Genomic DNA, 11293 nt, shown 5'->3' on the forward strand with positions numbered 1-11293 from the left:
TTAATGATGATGCAAATGTGTCACTATAAGATAAAATAAAGTCACCGTTAAAAAGTTAATGGTGATGTTGACGTTAGGGGTGAGTAAAATCCAACTCTACTCAAAAAATTAATTTTTAAGACTCGACTCGAAAAAATTCGACTCAAATTAACTTTGAGTTGTAATTTCATAACCTCGAATCGACTTGAAAAAAAATTCAAGTTCAAATTGAGTTGTAAAATACAACTTGAATAACTCGAATAGTAACTCAAAATTTTTAGTAATTAGTGGATTGATTTTCAAGTTTGAGTCGAGTCTCTCGACTCTGTATGATATATGTACATCACATATGAAAAAAATATAAAACATATATATATATATATGAAAAAAATATAAAACATATATATATATATATGTCTCTCGAGTCTCTTCATGTTTCCTCTTTTAAATTAGCCGGATCTTATGTTTCTGTCTATATGCAGAGATTCTTTCGCAGGGATTATTATGCAGGGATAAATTCCAGTTACAGACGCACATATGATTTTAATGACGGCATATGAATACTGATTAGCTATGTATTTATGTATTTATTTATACATGCATTGCATTTTATCTAAATTTTTAATTTTCTGACTGCCGGAGGTCTTCCACGGAAGCTACTCTCAACCTGGCGTTGGGGGTAGCCTACTACCCTACCTCCCCCTTACCCCATACATATGGGAATTGGGTTTTGTTGTTGTTGTTGTTGTTGTTGTTGTTATAAAAAGCCATTTAAATTATAATCAAATAATATCATAATATTATAAATAATTATAATTAAATTCAAATAGAAACTCAAAAATTCGACTCGACTCGTCACGACTCAAATTTCATAAATTTGAATCGACTCGAATTTTTTTTACTCAACTCCAAGTTATAAAATATGACTCATCAACTCGATTAACTTAAATTTTTTTGACTTGACACGACTTAACTTGATCGAACGCTCATCCCAAGCTAACGTATCACTAGAAGGTAAAGTCATATCATTATTAAAAAAAATATCATGTTAACAGTTTTGTTAATTTTTTAAAAGTAAATAATCAAAATGAAACTAAAAGTTATGTATGATTTTGAAAAATGTTTAGGTGATCAAAACATATTTATGCAAATAGTTAAATGACTAAGTACATAATTTACCCATTTTAAAAGATTCCTCCCACACGCATTGTAATTTTATTACTTATTTTATTCATTATTAATAACTTAATGTAAAGGTCAAAGCAAATATCATTATCGCCCGCTTCATATTATCGTTAAAAAGTATTTTTCTAAAAAAATAGAATGTTTATTTCAAATATAATAATATAATAAAAAAATACTTATTAGGAGATGAAAAACATGAACAATTAAATAATTCAACTCAAACGAGATTCTCTAGAAGTTTTTAAATTTTGTAGGCCGACATAAATTTTTTTATTAATATGAATAAATATAAAAAAATATTTGTTTAAAGATAACTATCAATTATATGATATTGAACTCTCGTATCTATGTCACTGTTAGTGTTCGAATTTATAATCTCAAGAAATAACAATAATTTATTTATTACCCAGGTCACAGGATTTGTGCACCGATATAAAAATTTAATATAAGTAGATTGAGTCTATTTTTGGTTGATATTAAATGTATACTCAATTCATTTTTTAAAATGTTGAATTATTTACAATTTTAATTTAATTAATATCGATTTTAATTTAAGTCATAAAATTAATAATATAAAACATTTGCATGAATTTATAATATTTAGCTCATGTTAATATAATTAATTAAAAATGAACTTTTTTTTTTCTAGAATCGCATTGTAGGAAAAAAAATCTATAACGGGGGCCAATAGGCAAGGATTGTAGGAATGACGCGCATGAGAGAGCGTTTGCTTACAGTTGCGTTCCTTTGCGTCATAAACGGGAATTGGTGTTTGTGATTGGTGAGCGCGTGTGAGTAACACGCGACACTCGGTTAATGATTGAAGCCAATGTCGTGTAACACGGTTTTCGGTGCCGCAATGAAGTCCTCTTTTGCTCTGTCTTAATTTCCTTTAAGTCGCAATCATATTTTATGAATAAATCAACCCTTGGAAGGTTCTATCTTTACAATTTAGACAAAAGTTTTTATGGAAATGGTCTATACTCAAGCAGTTTAAGTGATAAAATAATTATTATTATTTTTTAAAATTTTAAGTCTGAATACCATGAATACTAACGGTATGAGCGTCAAATGTTATATAGTTGAGAATTATCTTTGAATAAATATTTATATTTACATCAGATTAATAAAAAAATTATATATTTTTAAATCAATTTTTGAATTGGATTAAGTTTTAGTCACCCCTAACAAGAGGATAAGTTTTTTTTTAATTATGCTCATTTTGATACGTCAAGTAGATTTCCATGCTTTTTATAACCTTATTATATGGCATGTCAGTTCATAAAAATCTTGTGCATTCTTAACTAATCAGACAAACTTATCTCAAATTGTATGCAAACGAAACATACTCATCATCATTCAAACATCATACTTAGCACATAAATCGCCTAATAACATACATTTAATTCAACTATAAGTCTTCTTTTTTAAATGTGCCCTATGCATAAATCATCTATCCATTTATTCGTATGCTATATATAAACTTCATTAGCTTGTAGCATCGTAGAAATGCATCATTGACCATGCTTATCTTATAAATTCCATACAAATATCATATATTCTCATCAAGATCATCATATAATGTATCTTTTACATATAAGAACCTCTTATGAACTCTATAACTATATGCATACCACTTAATAGTTTATCAAAATATACTTCGATATGTTGTCTTGTGACTAGTCTTTTGGCATGACTCCCATTAAATCCTTAATAGTACCTGGTATATATGTTTAAAAATGAAATGTGCGTTTAGCTTAGAGCACACTGAAACATATCATAAATATAATTCAAATAACACATATACATATAAACATAACCATATAAACATCATATCTATTACAAACATACTCAAATCATGCAATAAGTTTATAGTAAGTACATAAGTATTCCATTATCATCACTTAATTTATGAATTGCATAATGTATTAATGTAGACATATATTATATCATGAAACAATGTAATTTAGCAATCATGTTGGAAGCGTGAATGGACACTCGGTAAACTTTATAACTCACACAATATTATTGATACAAACCAAAATACGATACAACACAAACACAATAAACAGACGCTGACTGCGACTAGTTTTACAAGCACCACTAATAAAAGCTTTGCTAAGCTTCTCTCAATCTCTCGGTTTTTCCTTCACATTTTTTAACTCCTACGTATCAAACCTTTATATAAGCATTTTAACCGCCTCGTTTGCAGCTTATCTTTATCATAATTTCTAAGCTTTTCATATGTTGCCGCCACTTCATCCTTGTGTTATTATCGTAATTAAGTTTTCTTGTTGTGTTGTGTAGAACTATGTTTCGATATAACAAATTAAGGCAAAATGTTTTTGGACTTGAATTAAATTTATTCAAAGTTTTCAAAAGGTTTCAAAAATAATTCAAAGTCCATTAAATTCGGATTTGAGCAAAAATGCAAAGAAGTACCGATATTGCTTCATGTAGTATCGATACCACATGAATGGGTACCGATACCCATTGTGTAGTATCGATACCCTAGGAAAGTGTAGTATCGATACCATCAGGGTAGTACCGATACCCTGTTGAGTTAATCGATCGACAAAATAGCCAAGAGGGGGGCGAATTGCACAACTATTTAGAGTGGTTCGACTTTCTCAACCAAAGTCTACGTCCACTACCTTAGCTATTCACACTAAGGATTTTCCAACAAATTCACTAATTTGTTCTTTCTTTTGAGGACAAAGTGTAACCTTACAACTCCCTTAAGAATTATACCCCAAATTCTTGAGAACACTCTCTCCCAAAGAGAAATACACAAATTTGCAAACTTACAGAAAAACCTCACTAGGCAAGATGTTTGCACAATTCTAGAACAAAGAAAGAACACTCAAGAATGAATACAATTGAGTACAAGTAGTGTTCTTGAAAGCAAAAATGAATATTGAATGAAAATAGGCTTGAATTGCTCAAACTTGATGTTTAAGGCTTTCTCTTTGTTTCTCTCACAATTGTTGTTTCTTGTTTTTGATCAATGACTCCTGAGCTTGTTTAAATACACCTTTGATCACTTCTGAACGTTGGGGATCATTGGTGAAGTCAATAGAGCCGTTATGGTGTGAAAACAATTTAATAAACCAGTTAAGAGCGTGTGTGTATCGATACACTCTCAAGGTGTATCAGTACAGTGTGTGTAAAATTCAAATATTTCGACCGTTGGTTGACCTAGTGTATCGGTACACTTGGGGTGTATTGGTACACTAATTGCATTCGATGTTTTAATAAAGCCAGAGTGCATCGATGCATAGGATGTGTATCGGTACACAAACTGCATTCGATGTTTTAATAAAGCTAGGAGTGTATCGATGCATGGTTGTGCATCGGTACACAAAATAGCTTCGATGTTGGGTGTGCATCGATACACTAAAGAGTGTATCGGTACATCCCTTTGTAAAAAAAAAAAATTGGCTCGATTAAGGTTCGAAATACTTTGTAAAATTGTTTCAAAAATATTTTATGTTTCAAACACAATTTTACACTTAAGTAAGGATTGAAAATAACCTTTGAAAAACTTGGAGTAATATTTTTGATATTCAAATAATTTAATCGAATAAACTTAAAAAATGATTATAAAATCTTAAAATTCAATAACACTTAATTTGTTATATCAAAACATCAAAATGTTTTCAACATACCCCTATTAAGGCTCAAACATTGAATGCAAAATGAGTACCGATACCATGCAAGGGTATCGATACCATAGTGCAAAGTAGTACCGATACCCCTTAAGCAGTATCGATACTACAAGGCTCCAACGGCTAGCAACGACTAGTTAAATTTGAATTTAACAAAGGTAGTATCGATACCCCATAGAGAAGTACCGATACCCCCTGTTCTGGACAGCCTACTTTTGCAAAAAAATAATCTCCAAACGGCTCCAAAACATCCCCAACTGCTAGATACGACTTCAAACTCATTTCAAGCTATAAAAACAAGCTGAGGACACTTAAAGAATACAGAGAACAACTATCCAAGTAATCAAACACAAGAGAAGAGTTTTTCATATTTTGTTTTTGTGAGCTTAATTCTTGTAAACACCTACCATAGAGAGGTTTTATTGTTTACATTTCCTTTCATTATAAAAGGGTTTTGGTTCTAGATTAGCCTGCTAAAAGCTAGCAAAAGGTTCTAGTTTATCCCGTAAAAAAACTAGGGAGTTTGTAAAGGTTATCTCTTTGTCCTTAAAAAAAGAAAGAACATATTAGTGAATTTGTTGGAAAATCCTTAGTGTGGAGAGATAAGGTAGTGGATGTAGACTTGGTTGAGAAGTTGAACCACTATAAATCGATGTTCAATTTTCTATCTTTCAATCTCTTTACTCCCTAAACATAAAAATTGACTCAACCCCTCTTAGCGAACCCCTTCGGTTGTCTATTCGAGCTTCTACAAATCTTAACAATTGGTATCAGAGCTTAACTCATTAAAAAGTTTAACCACATTGAAACGATCCTCGAAGAAGATCTACCAATTTCTGAAACAACCGAGAAGATGTCTTCTACCCCCGGCTCGTTCAACATGGAAGACTCCTTACCAACCGACAAGCCTCCATACTTCAATGGAGACAACTACCGTCATTGGAAGAAATTAATGAAGTTATTTATCCAAGCCAATGATCTTGATGCATGGGAGATGATCGAGAGCGGATACTCTTCTCCAAAGAAGAATGAGAAGAACTGGAGTGACCAAGAACGGAAGAAAGCTCAACAAAATGTCAAGGCCATATACATAGTGTTTTGTGCATTTGGTCCTAAAATCTATGAAGGAGTTTCTTCATTTTCAAGTGCTATGGAGCTTTGGAATAAGCTCGAGGAAATCCATGGAAACAAGAAAGAAGAACCAATAAAGGTGGTCTTTAATGGCTCGTGAAGAGCCCAAGGTATCTTCTAACTCAAATAAATTTAATTCATATTCTTTTGATGAGTTACAAGATGCTTATAATAAGTTATATTTAGGATTTGAGACCATGAATTCCAAATATACGAAATTAATTTCAAAACTCAAAATTGAAAATAAATCGATTTTGAAAGAAAAAGTTGATTTTGAAAATCAAAATGAAATTTTGAAAATGATTTAGAGCTTTCAAAAATCAAAATAAATGATTTAGAAAAAGAAAATTTTGGTTTAAAAGGTAAGCTTGAAAGCTTAACAAAAGAAAAAGAATTAATTTCTAAAAATAACTTATTATGTTTAAAAATGGCAAAATGCTCACATTGCCATTTTCATGGTCATTTGGAACATACTTGCCTATAAAGAAAAGAATTGTTTTTAAAAAAATTAGACGAGTATGAGTTCCCAAGGGAACAAGTGGCATTGAAACTAACGTCCAAGGATCCAAAGTAATTTGGATACCAAAATCGAAATGAATGTCTCTTGTAGGTGTGTGGGAGCAATGGTGATGAAAGTGAAGAAATTCAAATGCTCTAGCCACACTTGAAAAAGGAATGGATAACCTCTAAGTTTAAAGTTTTTTTTATTATTTGGTTGTTCATTTAAGTTTATACATGCATGAGTTTTGATTTTAAATGATTATGTTTTGTTTTTAATCTCATGTATGTTAAGAGGAAATTGTGATTAACATTTTAATTTTTTAATGATTTTTCATAATTTTTAATTCATCATAATGAATTTTGGTCAAAATTGATTTTAAATGCAAATGATATCTCTCTAACAATTGATATCAATTTTAAAAAAATGTTTTGATTTTAATTTCTGACTTTAATTTTTAAATATTTATGCATATGGTTTAAATGAAAATTATATCTCTCTAGCAATTGATATCAAATTTTTCAAATGCATAACATTTTTGGAAGACTTTATGCATATGCACTTAATTTCAACAATTGGTATTGCATAAAGTATTTTAGACTTGGATATATTGAATTTCATGTTCTACTAACTTGTTTGTTATTATTTGTTGAAATTCAATTTTTGTTTAAGTGTCAAGATTTTAAAGCTAAATTTTGTTTGGAATGCACTTACTGAGGGAAAGCTTTGATTTTTCAAATGCCAAATTTACCACTTACTCTCCAATGTTATTTTAGAACTTTAAAGATTGAATTATTTTTGATATAACAATAAGGGGGAGAAGTATGGTTTGAAAAATTCATATTTCATAATGAAAAAGGGGGAGCTAAACATTTTCATATATTTTCCAACAATTGGTATCTTTTTCATTAAACATTTTATTAAGGGGGAGTTTTCCCAAAAATAAATTTTCAAATGTTTTGTTTTATAAAAAAGGGGGAGATTGTAGAACTATGTTTCGATATAGCAAATTAAGGCAAAATGTTTTTGGACTTGAATTAAATTTATTCAAAGTTTTCAAAAGGTTTCAAAAATAATTCAAAGTCAATTAAATTCATATTTGAGCAAAAATGCAAAAAAGTACCGATACTGCTTCATGTAGTATCGATACCACATGAATGGGTACCGATACCCATTGTGTAGTATCGATACCCTAGGCAAGTGTAGTATCGATACCATCAGGGTAGTACCGATACCCCTATGAAGGCTCAAACATCGAATGTAAAATGAGTACTGATACCATACAAGGGTATCGATACCATAGTGCAAAGTAGTACCGATACCTGTTAGGTAGTATTGATACTACAAGGCTCCAACGGCTAGTTAAATTTGAATTTAAAAAAGGTAGTATAGATACCCCATAAAGGACTACCGATACCCCCTATTATGGACAGCCTACTTTTATAGAAAAATAATCTCCAAACGGCTCTAAAACATCCCCAACGCCTAGATACGACTTCAAACTCATTTTAAGCTATAAAAACAAGCCGATGACACTTGAAGAATACATAGAACAACTATCCAAGCAATCAAACACAAGAGAAGAGTTTTTCAATCTTATTTCATCTTTCTCTTGTAAATATTTTGTTCTTGTGGGCTTAATTCTTGTAAACACCTACCTTAGAGAGGTTTTCTTGTTTATATTTCCTTTCATTGTAAAGGGGTTTTGGTTCTAGCTTAGTCTGCTAAAAGCTAAGGAAAGATTCTAGTTTAGCCCGTAAAAAACTAGGGAGTTTGTAAAGGTTATCTCTTTGTCCTTAAAAAAAAGAAAGAACAAATTAGTGAATTTGTTGGAAAATCCTTAGTGTAGAGAGCTAAGGTAGTGGATGTAGACTTGGTTGAGAAGTCGAACCACTATAAATCACTGTGCAATTTTCTATCTTTCAATCTCCTTACTCCTTAAACATAAAAACTGACCCGACCCCTCTTGGCGAACCCCTTAGGTTGTCGATTCGAGCTTCCGCAAATCTTAACATATTGCCACATCATTTCATCTGTCATTGCTACATGTTGCTATCCATTATTATTTCTTAAACAATTCTTGAATACTGTAGTTGTTGTCTCCTAATGTTTGTAGATGCCATTTATGATTTAAACTTTGTCGACATGTCTTTTTAAGCTACTACCATTTAATCATCCAAGTGCATATTTTTATATCCATGCAATTCTTACTTGCATTGCCAAAAATTTACACGTTTACTTCATGAACTAGATATGTCAAAATCAAAAACAAAATTTGATTTAAATTCTAACACTCCTCTTAAACCTGATTTTTTTTTCATTCCAAGCTTTTTTGCACTTATCATCTTCAACCGTTTTTCATATGTTATGAGATCACTCTTTGCAAGTAAATTAGAAAATGAAATATTTTTTAATTCGTAATTATTGTACCTTTATGGTATTCTTCTCTCCCTTGTAGATCTTCGAACTTCTGTTTGAGATATTTTATAACTTTCTATTTTGTTGGTACCACTATTGTTGTTGCTACTGCTTGATAATGTTGGTGCAACTAGATTTTCTAGAGGAACTTGATCATCATCATGTTCATCTTGATCGATAAGATTGTCATCATCTTTATTTTTCATCAAAAAATAGTCCTAGAACATTCTTTTCTTCTTTGTTGAATCTCCAATAATCTATTTCATCAAACTTGACACCTCTTGAATTGATTATCTTCTTGATAAAAAGATTATATAGCTTGTAAGCTTTGCTTCTTTCGTCATAGCCGATGAAGATATATTTCTCTCACATGTCATCGAGCTTCTTTCTTCTCTGCTCACAAATGTGGGCATATATAATTCAACCAAAAACCTTGATATGCCCAACTCCTGATTTTTGACCGCTCCATGCTTCATTTAGCGGCATGTACTTAACACTTTTTGTTGGACATTAACAAGTAAACGGCACATTGAACTGCTTATGCCTAAAATTTCTTGGTAGGTGTTTCCCTTTTATAATGCTCCTTGCCATGTCAAGGATTGTGCGATTCTTTTTTTCCCAGTAACTCCATTTTGTTGAGGCATATATCTAACTATCAGCTGATGAATAATTCCATGCTTTCTGTAGAAGTCTTCAAATAAATTTGATGTATACTCACCTTTTCTGTCTGATCTAAGTATCTTCTAAAATTGGTCGCTTTGTGTTTCTCTCATTGCTTTATATTCTTTCAATTTATCCAACGCTTTTGTTTTTTTTTTCAAAATATAAACCCAAATTTTCCTACTAAAATCATCAATAAAAGTTAGGTAATACATGTTACCACCAAGTGATGCTATCTCAAAATGACTGACTATGTTAGTGCACACAATTTCTGATTGTCTTCGAGCTCTCCAGGATTTAACAACTTCAAAGTTTTGTATGTGTTGTTTTTCTTTAATGCAAGCCTAACATAGTTGATTTGAAAGGTTAATCTTTAGTTGTTCTTTCACCATATTTTCTTTTGATAACATCTTCAAGCCCGAAAAACCAAGAAGCCCATATCTTAAGTGCCAAAACCATAAATCATCATTGATCGCAGTTTTTATGCACTTCAGTTCTGTTGACTCGATATCGATAGTAAAATGACGATTTCGAGTCATATCAACTTGGAAAATTAATTCCCCATATTTATTTTTGATGACAAGCGAGCAATTCTTCATCTGAACTTCATATCATTTTTTCCAGAAGTTAACCAAGACTGATGATATTTCTTTTCAAAACTGGTACATAATAAATATATGAAATGTATTCCTTTTAACCATTCTTTTGAGTTATCATAACTTCGCATTTGCCTTGGACTTCTATGTCCGAGTCATCTCCAAATGTTACTCAACCATGAATTATTTCATCTAACTTCATGAACATCTCCTTTTGACCACACATGTGGTTGTTGGCACAATTTTTGAAATACCAAATATTCTTCTTGAACTCTTTATTTCCTTTGTAAGTGATAAGTACATGAGATTTTTCAATTTTTTATTCTTCAGTTGTTGCTATATTATTTCTTTATCATAACTAAAGCAACCATACTTGTTGCAATTATAACATTGTATTTATGATCTATTTCCTTGTTGATATCTACCTCTACCTCGGCTTCGAAATCCTCATCCATGACCTGATGTCTAAAATTTTCACTCGTTTGAGTGGTGGCATATGATCGACCACCATGTCCTCGAGTTCCTCATCCTCCTCTATATCTTCCACTAAATCCTCCATGGTTTTCTCTACCTTGTGTGTAGTCACTACTGGCTTCACCTTCGTGGATGTTCATTTTTCTTTGCAACTCTTGTTCCAAATTTTCAGAATCTTCATTTTGTTTCATCTTCTGCTCATGGGCTTGAAGTGAACCTATAAGCTCATCGTGTAACCCCCTAGACCCGGCCTATGCGTTTCGACTAAGTCTAGTGGATCACATTATGATTATTAAAGACATTTTTCGAAACCGTTATTCCATCAATATAAAATCACATTATAAATAACATGAAATTATAAACAAATTATACTATCAAAATCCAACTCGTAAATATAGTACCAATAAATAATAATTTAATTTAAAACATGTCTTCAAATTCAATATCACAATAAACCGAGCAGTATTAGCACAAGAGTTATCATTATAAAATCCGATATTTTAAAATAAGGTCCATGTCACCAAAATAAAGTCAACTTGCCAGATAAAAACATTACAATCTGATTTACTTCAAGAGATATGTTGATCCTCCAAGTGCTCGAACCAAGGTATCTAACCAACAGTATCTGAAAGGGGAAAACATTTTCAAAAGGTGAGCTAGGCTCAGTGTGTCCCAACATTTTC

Source organism: Hibiscus syriacus, unplaced genomic scaffold (assembly GCF_006381635.1).
Source record: "Hibiscus syriacus cultivar Baekdansim isolate YM2019G1 unplaced genomic scaffold, ASM638163v2 tig00111621_pilon, whole genome shotgun sequence".
Taxonomy (NCBI): domain Eukaryota; kingdom Viridiplantae; phylum Streptophyta; class Magnoliopsida; order Malvales; family Malvaceae; genus Hibiscus; species Hibiscus syriacus.